We start from the raw sequence: 13,822 nt of genomic DNA on the forward strand, positions 1-13,822 counted from the left end.
CACCCGAGGTATTTGGGGGAAAGGTGACAAGAAGCATTAAAAGGATGGGGCGTTAGGGAGAGAAGACAAAGAGCCATGGAAGGGGACCTTGACCTTGGGAGGCTACAGCTCCGTGAGGGCAGGAGCTGTGCCTGTGTGGTTTGCCCTTAACTCTCCAGTACCGTGAGCAGGGCCAGCCCCAGAGCGAGTGCTGAAAACAGTAGAGGTGGACTGAGTGAACAGTTAAATGGAGGATGAACTAACTAATGGGAGCTTGGGGTAGGATTCCATTCAACCAGCATCATTTAGCACCTCGTGTGTTCTGTGGCACAGAGCCTAGTGTCCAAGGTGGAAGGAACTCTGGAGAGCATGCGGTTTGACCTCCTCATCCACAGACAGGGCTCAGAGAAATGATGCTCTCAGCCAAGGTCATTCCTGTCTTGCTCAGGTTGCCTGCTGGGGCAGATTTGGGACTCGCTCCTGGGTCTCCTCAGTTTTAGTCTAGGGTTTATCTCATTTTAAAAGTAATATCATCTTTTTTGATGAATCAGTGCTTATTGTTGGAAATTTGGAAAAATCCAGAAAAGGATAAGAAAAATAACCCTAAACTCCCAAAGATAATTACTTTGGGAATAAATAACCTTAAACTCAAAAGATAATTACTTCAAGCTGTCGTATGTACATATGTGTATGTCTGTTATCTATCTAACCAGTCTTTATGTTTTAACATTTTGGCTGTTTTCAGTCTTTTGTAGTATTGAGTTGGCCAAAATGTGTTCATTCAGGCTTTTCCATAACACCTTACAGAAAAACCCGAACGAACTTCTTAGGCAACCCGATATTAGTAGCCCTCTGACGGGTATCTGGTTCTGAATCCTTGAGGGCCTTGCTGCCTTCCAGTGCTCTGTCCATGCACGATACCCTTTGTATGAACGGAGGGCTCAGGAGAGGATGGAGCCCCACACTGGGAGAGAGCTCTGCAAACATCCCCAGACCCAAACACCAGCCCCTAACAGAACCACGTGGCGGTGGGGGTTGAGTCGCTCAGTCGTGTCCGACTCATTTGCGACCCCATGGACTGTAGCCCACCAGGCTCCTCTGCCCATGGGATTTTGCAGGCAAGAGTACTGGAGTGGGCTGCCATTTCCTTCTCCAGGGGAGCTTCCCAACCCAGGGACCGGACCCTCATCTCCCGCATTGGCAGAAGCCACTGCTGAGCCACCAGGAAAGCTCACAGCCACGCTTTTTTATGTTCATTTGTCTCCCCTCCCCACCAAGCTGAACTTTTGTTTACTCTGGTATTTTTCCAGTTCCTAGCAAGGCACTTAGGTGCTTAACAAATATTAGTTAGAATGAATGAATGGGTGAAATTGTGTGAATAAGACTGAGGGGCAGGTGAGGGGAGGGGGTCTATGTTTTCAGTCACTTGTCCTCCAGGAGTCCGCTCATCTCCCCTCCCCCAGCTCCTGCCCTCTCCCGTTGCCTGAAGAGATGGAATGTGCCTGCAGTCCAGGATTTATGTCCGGCAGGGCCGGGGCACATGCAAGGCCTTTTCTGGTGTGAGCGAGGACGCGGAGAGGGACGAGCGGGACCATCAGCCCGGGGTCCAGAGTGTGACCGGGCGCACAGGCCCAGCGAGGGTCCCAGGGCCAGCTTGCCTCGATGGGACATCGAGGTCCTGCCCTCATGAGTGCCAGACTGCCTTTGTGCGGGACCCCAAGAGGGGTGGCTGTAGGGAGCTGCTCCCAAGCCGGGGGTTTGCCTAGAATGGTGTGAGTTCTCAGCTCTCTGGCACTCTGGCGGGAGACCTGGAGGAGCACCCAGGAGGAAGCTGGGGGCACTTTTCCATGCCCCCCTTCAGTAAGGCCTCTCCATCCCTGTGGCCCGAGGGAGGGGGCTCGGCTTCCCGGAAGCAGAAGGGGGTGAGGACGGGTTGTCACGTGTGGGGTGGTTTCCCTTTGGCCGGGAGCCTCAGGCCTCTGCCTCTAATGGGTAGCAGAGATTTGGGTGTTGAAATTCCTCCTCCTCTTTTACTTCACAGCTGTTGCTCAAAGAACTCCCCTCTGCTCCCTCCCATTCTCAGCCCAAGTTCTTGCTTTCTGTGCCCAGTCGGTGTCTTGCCAAAGCCCCCACGTCTGCTCACGGCTCGCACACGCGTGGGCATGCACACCCGTCCATGACATCCTGGGCGTCCGGCCCCTCCTGTCTTCCTGGGCTGCTCGGGGACTCGTTAACTCTTACTCAGAGCTGCTTCCAGGCTCTTCCTCTCTTGTGTCCCTCCAATAATCCACACTGAGACAGTGCCACCAGAATTGTCCATCCGGATACTATGATGTAGTAAAGGAAGAATGTAGAAAAGGAACACGTGTGCATTAGTTCCACAGAGGTGGATGAACTTAGAGCCAATTACACAGAGTGAAGTAAGTCAGAAAGCGAAAAACAAATATCGGATATTAACGCATATATATGGAACCCAGAAAGACAGTTACTGATGAACCTATTCTGCAGGGCAGCAGTGGAGATGCAGACATGGAGAACAGACTTACGGACAAGGACAGGGGAGGGGAAGGAGAGGGTATCATGAATGGAGAGAGATGATTGGAGAGAGAGAAGCATGGGAGCATGTATACTGGTATGTAAAAGAGATAGCTAGTGGAAGTTTGCTGTGTGACTCAGGGAACTCAAACCTGGGCTCTGTAACAACCTAGAGGGGTGGGAAAAGGTGGGAGGGGCGGTTCGAGAGGAGGGGGCATATGTATGTCTGTGGCTAACTCATGTTGATGTATGGCAGAAATCAAACCAATACTGTAAAGCAATGATCAACCAATTAAAAATAAAAGTTGTCCATCCAAATCCCAGCTCAGAGCAGGCCTCGCAGACTCCCCGTAAGCCAGCCAACTAATCGGCCAATATGCCAACCAGCCTGGAGCTGCCGCTGCCCCCTCCTCCTGCTCCTCCTCTTCTGCCTGCCCTGCAAGGCCTGTTTTTACCTGGTTGCCATCTTGTTTCCCACTGCACCTCTCTGAGTTCTGTGTTCCAGCCTAGTAAAAGGGAGCCCCTCTGCCCCTCACTCACCTGGATGCCAAGTCCTCACCCCGGCACACCTTTGTCCTGACCGGGTTTCTTAGACCCTCCCAACTGACATGTGTCCACCTCTTTCCTCTGAGTTCTGGCTTCAAGGCCACTTCCTCTGGTGAATGTTCCAGACCACCCCAGCCAGAAGCCACTGTCCTCTCCCTGCGGTCCCAGAGCCTGGAACTCCCTCCCTCCGCCCCCTTAGAATTCTGGTGGTTTATACACAGAGCTCCCCAACAACACTGTAAACTGGGGTGAGAATGGGATTTGATGTTTGGCTCATCTAAAGCACCTAGAAAATTGCTTTGTGCATGGCAGTCCCTTGGGGGTTGAGTGGATGGATGGATGGATGAATGAGTGAATGAATGAATGAATGAAGGCATGCATGCATACTTGACCATGGCCTTGGAGAGCTACTATCTGCTTGTTTTCTGTCCTACTGAGACAAAGAAACCTCTGTTCTCTTGATCATTTCTCAAAATGAGAAAACCCATTGGAAAACCCACAACTTCCACACTTGCCCCCCTCCCAAGTCAGAGAAATGTCACTTTGGGGGACTTTTTCAGTTTCACTTTCCCAGCAACACACCCCTTTCTCTCCCTCTCCTCCTGCCCCCTTGTGGGGCAGGTGGCACAGAGGGGACCCTGGGGCTGCGAGCGTTCTTGCTTTTCCCAGAGCCAAGGGGGAAACCATCATTTAGGCAGCTGCTAAAAATAGCTCCCCCAGTCCTGGAAAGAGAGCTTGCTTATTTTTGAAAGTGCTCCCCACCCCCTCCCCAGCCCTGACCGTGGTTCACAAGACAAGTCAAACTGTTCGGAGTCCTGTCCTGAGGTTGACAGGGAAGTCACAACTGGGCCCCATCCACCGTGTGGGCAAACACTGTCTGGGAGGCAGACCTGCAGAGAAGTAGGGAGATAGGAGGGCTTCAGGCTGTCGTTTTTTTGTCCTATCAGAGATGGATCTCACTCTCGACAGCCTGTTAGACGGCTCCCATTGGGAACGGTATGGCAGGTGTGGAGTCTGGAGACCTGGTTTGGATCCTCAACTCACACTTTAACATCTTTCTGAGCCTCAGATATGGGAGGGAATCCAGGCAGTGACCGTGTTTACCCTGCAGGAGTGTGGTAGAAGTTCCAGATAAACCTTGAACATGGTAAGTATTCAAAGAATGATCATTGCCACTTTATTATGATCAGAACCACTGGATTTAAAGTGCGGCACTCCTGTTTTGGGCTTCCCAGGTGGTACAGTGGTAAAGAAGCTGCCTGCCAATGCAGGAAGCACAAGTACTCAGGTTCAATCCCTGGGTTGGGAGGGTCCCCTGGAGGAGGGCATGGGAACCCACTCCAGTATTCTTGCCTGGAGAATCCCATGGATAGAGGAGCCTGGCGGGCTGCAGTCCATAGGGTCGCACAGAATCGGACATGACAAATGATTTAGCACGCAGGCACGCACTCACTCCTGTTTTCGTGGGTAAGAAAGGGTGCATGATGAGCCAGTAGGCTATACTAAGTTAAACCATATGAAATGCATGCTTTTGTGGGTTAAAAACAGTTGAACAGTCAGCTACATACGATTCAAGCTAATAACACAGGGATCAGTACACTTTCTGTTAAGGGCCAGGTAGGAAATATTTTTGGCTTTGTGGGCCCTAGGGTCTCTGCTGAATAAAGCATTTATAGATAATGAGCGAGTATAGTTGTGTTGTTGTTGTTTTTAACTTTCATTGGAATGTGGTTGCTTGTAGCTGTGCTTTAGTCAGACTATTTCCAAACATAGGCTGCAGCTGGATTTGACCCCCACAGTATTTCCCAACCCCTGTAATAATATGTGGGCTTCCCTCATAGCTCAGTTGGTAAAGAATCTGTGAATATGTGAGAGCCATTCACATAGAGAACCCATCTGTAATATATACAGTCAATATTCAGGTTTCTTCATAATGGTAACAGTAGCTTATCTATGTAGCTATTAAGTGTTTACTATTACTATGTAGCTATTAAGTGTTAACTATTATTATTACTGGGCACTATTCTAGATACTTTACAAATATTAGCTAGTTTAATGCTTATGACAACCCTATGAAATGTGTTGACACTTCAAGGACAATAATGACAACCCTGTTATTTCCCCATTTTACAGATGAGGAAACTGAGGCTCAGAGAGCCCAAGTAACTTGTCTGAAGTCACACAGAGTTGATGGCAGTTGAACAGAACCCAGCCAAGTTTGTGGGGTAGAATGGGATGTCAGCAGTCCAGGATGGGAGCAGGGGTAGGCTTGTGAGGGGTCCTGAGTCTGTTTGCGGTCCACAGAGCATGAGGGGAGGGTCTTCAGAGACTTGAAGTGGGAGCAGGTGTGGTATAGGTGAGCAGTGGGGAGATGGGTGGGCAGAAGGCCTGGGAGGTATTGTGGCCTGGGCTGGAAAAGCATAGACTCTTTGTTGGGAAACCAGGTTCTGGGTAAGCTGGGCCTGGGGCCATTTCCCAGGTGACGCCCAGTGGCACATGAAGGGTCAGTGTGTAGGGAGGAATCTGCCTGGGGAACAGGACGTGGTTGACATTCTCTGTTTCATGCAGCCACTCTGGGGAGCTCTGGGCCCCATTCCCAGACCCGGACCCCGGGGACCTGGTTGGGAGAGGAGGGCAGAGGAATGCCACCCCCCATCTCCAGGATGTCTGGTCTCTGCCAACAAGTCACAGCACTCGGATACCCTGTTGATTCCCTTTGCCCATTAGTTTAGCCTCAGATTAACAGGCAGCTGGTCGGGACTCTGACCTCATGTGTTCTGTACTATTGCTCCCTCTGTGCCATTGCTTATGCCCTTGCCAGGAGTGCCTTTCCCATCTCTAGCACCCTTCCTTAATTCTCTTCTCTCTTTCAAGACGAGGGAGTATGGGTTCGATCCCTGGTTGGGGAACTAAGATCCTGCAAGCCATATGGCCAAAATAAGAAAAGAAAGCAAGAAAGAAAAAGAATTCCCTTCCAGTCCAGTGATTAGGACTGTGTTCTCATTACCAAGGGCCCAGGTTCAATCCCTGGTCAGGGAACAAAGATCCCACAAACCATGTGCCTTGGCCAAAAACAAAAAAGACTTTTTTCAAAGCTAGCTCAATGTCACCTCCTCCTGGAAGCTTTCCCTGACTTCCTCTTCACCCCCCAGGCTATGCCAGGTCCCCTTTCCCAGACTTTCTCACTCCACCTTTCTGTATTGTCACTGCCTCGACTCCCCCAGCTCCCCCACCAGAAGAGGTCCTGCTTGAGGAAAGGGACCAGACGGTGTTTACTCCTGCGTCCTCCCCACCCAGGTCAGCATCCAGCACAAGGGCTAGAAACGGATTCAAGGCATGTGTGTTCCACGGCAACACCACTGTGCTCAGGACGTGATGGTTGAGCAAGTTGCCTGAACTGGGAGTCTCAGTCATTGGTGAGAAGGGATAGTCAGGCTATTAGAGGGTTGAGATAAAGGGCAATATTGTCAGCTCAGTGCCTAGCTCCTGGTTGGCACTGGGGAAGTGGCCAAGGGGAGATGCTACAGTACACCCTTGCCATGTATGTGTGGAGCTCGGGGGAGGGGATGGAGAAGAACATCCCAGGGTCCTGGCATTGGTCCCAAGAGCTAAAGGAAGGGTTCATGAGTCAACTTTGCTTCTGTGACAAGAGCTCTGAACTTGGAGTCAGAATATTTCCTTAGGGTTCCAGCCCTGTCCCTAAGCTACGGGTGTCACTGATAAGCCGTGTAACAGCTGCTGAAGCCTTAGTCTCGTCATCTGTAAGGGGGGATAATAGTAATAACCACCTCACAGGGTCACTGTGAAGCTGAAATGCAATTGCAGAGCTGTGAAACCCCTGGCCCAGCCCATAGGAAATGCTCAATCATGAGTTATTGAGCCTAAAGAACCCTTGAGAAAGCTCTGAGTGGGTCTCAGATCAGGACATGTCTTCCATGGACACGTGCCCTCTGGCTTAGTGGTCTGTAGCTTTAGAGTCAAACAGTCCTGTGTTTGAATCCTAGTTATGACATCACTAGCTTTGTGTCTTTAGACAAGTTACTTCTCTGGACCACAGGGTTTTTTTTTTTCCCCGTTTAAGTAACTTCTTTAAATTGGTGCCTTCCATCTCAGGGCATGAGGGGTAGCTATAGCCCTGTGGCCAGCAAATACCAAAGTCTCAAGTACTAATATTGTTCTGTTTTCACTTAAGACTTAGGAGTAAGCAGTAATGATATTGGAATTTTGAAGCTTTAATTAATGTAAATAAAAACTGGTGAGTCGAGGACCTAGGGGCCAGGGTTTGGGGTCAAAGGTTAGGATTTTCATCTTTAAAAACCAAATGGGAGTTCTGGACTCAAGTAAGAGGAAGCACTTCCTGGCCTGGGGTGGAATGTGGGAGGAGCGCCCAGGGCACGCTGAGGACAGCCTCTGGGGGAATCTTTGCAAAGGAGGTTGAGCCAGGCGGTGTGGACGGTCAGGGCTAAAGGGGCCCTCGGAGGTCTTCAGTCGAACACGGACACAGCACGGAGGGGAAACTGAGGCCCAGAGGGGACGGCATTGTGGCCCCCGACCCACTGCTGCCTCGTGACTTGCCCTGTCCCCTGAGTTAAGAAGCTGTGTTTTCTTCACAATGTGGAGGATGTGACCATAAGGAAGTGAGATCCGGTCACACCAGAGGACTAGAGGAGACCCCAAGAGAGTTACGGGAGGGCCAGTGGATGGTGACCCGATAGTCTGACGTTGTAGGCCAGTTGCTCTGTGTTTAAGGGTGGATGGTCCTGGGAAGGCTTTGTCCCCACAGGGATACGGGGAGGAAGCCGGCAGAAGGGAAGTGTAGGGCATGGAGCTGTTGGTGTTAGGGACGTTTCCATGGAGACAAAGGTGGGTGGTGGGGGTGGGGTGCGCGCAGGTTCAGTTTCTCAGACCCAAGTCCAAGTCCACTGGGTTTTGTTCTGTTGTGGCTTCCTGTTCTTCCGTGTTGCTTCTCAGTTCTCCTCCATTGCTCCTCTTTGTAAAAGGGATTTTGCAGAAATGAACAGCATTGGCCACTTCCACCTTTCCACTCCTTGCCCAGGGTCAGTGACAAGGGTTTATCTTTCCAACCAGAGGTCACTCAGAGCCTGAGGAAGAGTCCTTCCCTCTCTGGTCCAGGCTTCCCAGTTACTGAAGGCAAAGGTGGGTGGCTTCTTAAATCTGGCTAAGTAAGCTCCTACATGCCAGGCCTCGATGGCCCCATCTGTGTCCGGGGAAGGGCTCATGGTTCAGACTCTGGGGAGGGCCAGTCTCACCTTGCCGGTCATGGTGATAGTGAAGCCACAGCAGCGGTGTCGACCTTCTTTAATGAATGTCTGGGGGTACTCTTGGCATTTTACTTACATTATATCATTTATTCTTCACTGAAACTGCGTGAGGAAGATGCTGTTATTGCCTTGGTGTCACAGATGAGGAACCTGGGGTACTTGGAGGTTAAGACCTCATGCTTAGGGTCACCCAGCTGGGAAGGCAGAGCCAGGAGTCAAAGCCCAGTCCGTCTGACTTCAGAGCCTCTGCTCGAGTGGAGGAAAGATTAGAGTTGGGGTGGGACAGAAATTGGGGTGGTGGGTGATGGAGGCAATTCCCCACAGTGGAGGAGAAGCAGGCAGCCTTTGGAATCTTCTTCATAGCCTCTCCTGGTCTAGAAGGGACCTTGTTTACTGGAGCTGTTTCTTTTTTTTTCTTTAATACTATTTTGGTTTTTATTTTTGTTTATTTTTTGGCTGTGCCATGCAGCTTTTGGGATTTCAGTTCCCCAAACAGGAATCGAACCTGGGGCTTGGCTGTGAAAACACCAAGGCCTAACCACTGGGCCCCAGGGAACTCCCTGGAGCTATTTCTATACTGAGCCGTAGAGTCTGGTCTTCGCTGGGAGGTGGAAGGAGGCTGCTGCGGGGAGCGGGGGCAAGATGGGAACCGAGGGCATTGATGTGGGAAGAGGCGCTCTGGGGAGGCAGTGACCAGACCGCAGCCTGGATGCCGCATCCTGGTTTTCAGCCCCAGCTCTGTCTCCATCGTTAGGTGGCCTCCGAGAAGACGTTTCCTTCTCGGACTTCCATTTTTGGATCTCTGCCGTGAAGCTAGATGCTTTCCAGCTCAGGGCTTATGGTTTTAGTCTTGGATGTTCAGAAGGGGCCCCAAGAAAAGAAGGAAGGGACAGACTTAAGAAGGGTTCCTGGGGAGGACACCCTCAGGAACATAAACACTCAGGAGCTGTGGAGCAGGCCGCCCTTAAAAGGGCAAATATGCAGCACGGCCCGGGGGTGGGGGGAAGGGAGGGTGGTTAAGGCCCTTCTCTGTGGGGCCGGCACTTCCCGTTTGGAGGTCTGTGTCTACTTCCTTCTTCGCTCCTCCTGAGGCCACTCCACCTTACTCCTCATACTCAGGCGAGACCTTAAAAATATTTAAACACAGGTATGGGCCTGTCGCCAACCAATCAGGGGTCACAGCTATGAACGCGGGTGTAAGACTAATGGCATGCTCTGGCTGTGTGTCAGCCCTGCCCCTGATGCCCGCCCCAGGAAAACCTGGTTCAGGCATTGAAAGGCAGAGAAGGACCAGGAGGGAGGCTAGGGAGAGAGAAGTCAAGGAACTGAAGACAGAAGACCGTTCGCAGGGACAGTGACTACAGTCTCTGATTCCTAGTAGTTAAGCCACCAGGAATCCTTGAGGGGAACAAGGAGACAGTCTGGAGGTAGAGGAAGCAGCTGGCAGACTAGTGTAGAATCCCAGCATATGTTGGCAAAGACCTGGAGCAGGCCTAGAGTTCGCAGTTCCTCCCAGACATCAGCCATCCCTCCCTAGAACCCCGTCATGCCGTCTAGCCCATCTTATCACACCTCTGGGACCTGCCCTTCCATGCTCTGTGCCCTCAGCAAAGCAGTCTTGCCCGCGGGACCTGGCCTGGACTCTGCATCAACATTCCAAACGGATGATGGGCAGGGGACCCAGGGAGGCCCACCCCTATCTACCTATGGAATTAATGCTTTACTGAGCCTGACACTCGGAGGCCAGGGTTTCATCCCACCCACTCCTGCCCATTGGCTATCAAGTCCCCCGGAAAGCCTCAGGGTCTCTCTTCCCTCCCTTGATGTCCTCAGTACCAGCCTGTTCCAGGTCTTTGCTGACATAAACCAGGATTCTTCACTAGTCTGCTAGCTGCCTCCTCCACCCTTAGCCTCCAGACTGTCCCCTTGTTCCCTTCAAGGATTCTTGATGTCTTAACTACTAGGAGTCAGATTTCAATCAGTATTTCTTGACTGATTGATAAAGACCCCTCTTTTTCTCTCTCCATGAGCACAGGTTTTTTTCCCCAATTGACCAAAAAATATTATTGAGCACCTACTAAGCACAAGGCCTTTTATTAGCCATAAAGGGGGGGGGGTGTCAAATAAGCAGGAGGCATGGCCCCTGTCCTCAAAGAGCCTTCTCTGTAGCTGTGGAGACAATGTGCAAACCTAGAAAAGATGGCCAGTAATACCAGGCAGGCTCAGATAGTGTGTTATTTTAGGTATCCCTGGGTCTACTAAAAAGTCTTTTTTTTTTTTAAATTGAAGTATAGTTGATGTACAACGTTGTGTTAGTTTCACATGTAACAGCAAAGTGATTCAGATAGTGTGTTATTTTAGGTATCCCTGGGTCTACTAAAACGTTTGTTTTTAATTGAAATATAGTTGATTTACAATGTTGCGTTAGTTTCGAGTTTAACTGCAAAGTGATTTCGGTTATACATACATATTTATCTATTTTTTTCAGATTCTTTTCCCCTATAGGTTGTTACAAAATATTGAATATAGTTCTCTGTGCTCTACAGTAAGTTTTTGTTGGTTATCCATTAATATTTAGTAGTGTGTCTATGTTAATCCCAAACTCCTAATTTAATAAATTAGTAGGTAAAGGGAAGGAAGGATTAAATCCCTTTGAATGAATAACCTAAAGTTTATATATATATAAAACATAATTCTTGGATTGCATAGGGCAATATTTCTTAATATCTTTGAAAAATAATCTTCAGAAAAATTTTTAAAAGTTCTATGTTCAAATACATTTATTAATGTAACAATATATTTGTTCTTTTTTAATGTAACAATATGGTTGACTTATTCTTTTCCTTAACATATGCATGTATCTGTTCTCTTTCAAATTCCTTTTCTAATTAGTTTGTTATAGAACATTGAGCAGAGTTCCCTGTGCTATACAGTAGGTCCTTGATGGTTATCCATTTTAAATACAGCAGTGTGTATATGTCAATTCCAAAATCCCTAACTGTTCCTTCCTCTCCTCCCCCAACCATAAGTTCGTTCTCTAAGTCTGTGAGTCTATTTCTCTCTTTTAAATAAGTCCATTTGTATCATATTATGGACTCTGGGGGTAAGTGATATCATATGATATTTCTCTGTCTGACCTCAGTCAGTATGACAATATCTAGACCCATCCACGTCCTTGTAAATGGCATTACTTCATTCTTTTTAATGGCTGAGTAGTATTCCATTGTAGATATGTACCAAATACATTTAATAAATGCTAGCAAACATTTAAAACATCTGTCACAAAATTAATAAAGAAAGATAAAGTAGAGACTTCCCTGGTGGTTCAGAGGTTGAGACTTCACTTTCCAATGCAAGGGGTGTGGGTTCGATACCTGGTGGGAAAACTAAGATTCCAGATGCTTTGTGGTACACCCCCCCAAAAAAAGATAAAATGGAATCAATAAAAACACCTCTTGAATGATGAGTAACATGCATCATGCCTTGTATGAGAGGCTAGCTCAGATGACTAATTTATTAGCTAGTTTGTTAGGGTTTAGGAAATAAAGCAGTGTTCTCCTTGAGTTACCTTGACTTCAGTAGGAATAAGTTATGCCACAGGCATCTTTTTTCGATAAGGTTCTAGAACTTGGTTCAAGGGAATGCCTTAGATTTGACATATTTGGAGCTCTCCAAGGACTCAGGAAACAGTCTCCTGTGGTGTCTTTAAGAAAAGAGGGCAGGGACTTCCCTGATGACCCAGTGGTTAATACTGCATGCTTCCAATGCAGGGGACACAGGTTAAATCTCTGGTGGGGGAACTAAGAGCCCCTATGCTGTGCAGTGCGGCCAAAAAGAACAACAAAAAAAAAGAAAGAAGGCTAGATCAGTGCATGGGGTTCAAAGCTGGTTGAAGGACTGTCCCCTGAGAGTGTTAATGACTAGTTCTTTGGCATTCCCAGATGAGGAAGCTGTGTCATCTGAGCTTGTCTGTGTCCTTGTTGTGGTCAACATTTAGAGCAATGATGTAACTAAAGACCAGGGGGACATTCTGATCATTCTGTTAATGACCCAGATATAGAGAAACAACTTAAAAATACCTTGACCCCTTTGGGTATATTGTCCCAAGCACTGAAAGCAGGGACACAAACAGATATTTGTACGCGTTGGTAGCAGCGTTCTTCACAATAGCCAAAAGGAGGAAGCAACCCCAGTGCCTGTCAACAGATGAATGGATAAACAAAATGTGGTCTTTGCATACAGTGGAATATTATTCAGCCTTAAAAAGGAAGGAAATTCTGCTACAGCTTGTATGAACCTTGAGGACATTATGCCAAGTGAAATGGACCAGTCACAAAAAGACAACTGCTGTAGCATTCTACTCATATGAGACAGAGAGTAGAGCGATGGTCGCCAGGGGCTGAGGGGAGAGGGAAATGGGAAGTGATTGTTTAGTGAGTACAGAGTTTCTGTTTTATAAGATGGAAAAAGTAATAGAGGTGGATGGTGGTGATGGTTGCAGAACAATGTGAATGTATTTAATGCCACCGAAGTATACATGTGAAAAATGGTAAAATAGTAAACTTCATGTTATATGCATTTTACCCACAATTTAACAAAATCTTGTCCCCAAACCTGTGATATATCAAAGATATTACAGATAAAGGTAGAATCGGATTTATATTCAAAAATTAAGACACAAAAGTGTGGGGAGAGTATGTTGAGAAGCAGTGTGGTAGGTAAACAGTGGTCTTTCTGTTGAACCCCCCCAGATCTGAAACTATGTTTAGGAAGCATTGGTCAAGGATCATTTGGCCCGTTCAGGAAGCCTATGTGTGGATAGTTGGACTTAATCCACCTAGAAGCTATGTGGCCTCAATGACTAGGGCCAGTGTTCATCCTTAGGCTGGTCATCATAGAACTAGCCTTTCCCAGAGGGAAACCGAATACTTAATCCTTTCTGTTCCAGTGACCACCCATCTGTTGGGTGTCTCTCAGTTCTGGGCTTTAGCCATAGTGGTGTCCTCTGTTTTCATTCTGTGTGGAAAGCAGATTTGACCAGATTCCCATAACTCTTGGTTGAACACCATTCCAATGATCAGCCCCATTTCTTTACCCAGGGTTCACTCTAATGGCTCCCCCAGGTCACACCTCCTTCTGGATGGATGGGTGAACCCACACCCTGTTGATATTTCACATTCATCCAGACATGCCTGGCTATAGCAGACTGGGAAGAAGCTGTGCAAGCCTTCTGTCCTCTGCTCCCATGGAGGCCCACACTGCAGGAGCCTGGCCATGTAATTAGCTCAGTGTCTCCTCTGCCATCTGGCTTCAGCCCTTCCCTCTCCATTAGGTGACACTTTAAAGCAGGTAATTCCAGACCCTGGAATAATCACATGAATAAGGAAGCCATGCTGGAAACTGGTCTGCCAGTGGACGGGGAACAGGATTCCCATCTGTACAGTCAGGGTAGGCTGAGTGCCAGCTCTGCCCTGCAAGTC

At 48.5% G+C, this 13,822-nt stretch overlaps 1 protein-coding gene across 8 annotated transcripts in view; it reads left to right on the forward strand.

The window, feature by feature from the left end:
* Positions 1 to 13,822, forward strand: part of DAAM2 (dishevelled associated activator of morphogenesis 2) — a 127,245-nt gene that overhangs the window by 61,177 nt on the left and 52,246 nt on the right. Inside the window, exon 1 of one of the 8 annotated variants that reach the window (XM_081523237.1) lies at positions 7,922 to 8,217. The exons of the other annotated variants lie outside the window; for them this stretch is intronic. The gene's annotated coding sequence lies outside the window, so the exon portion shown is untranslated. Of the gene's footprint in view, positions 1 to 7,921; positions 8,218 to 13,822 lie in introns of those variants that run through there. 8 annotated transcript variants of the gene reach the window in all.

The sequence above is a fragment of the Giraffa tippelskirchi genome, chromosome 8, assembly GCF_054371585.1.
Source record: "Giraffa tippelskirchi isolate mGirTip1 chromosome 8, T2T-mGirTip1v1.2.pri, whole genome shotgun sequence".
Classification (NCBI taxonomy): Eukaryota; Metazoa; Chordata; class Mammalia; order Artiodactyla; family Giraffidae; genus Giraffa; species Giraffa tippelskirchi.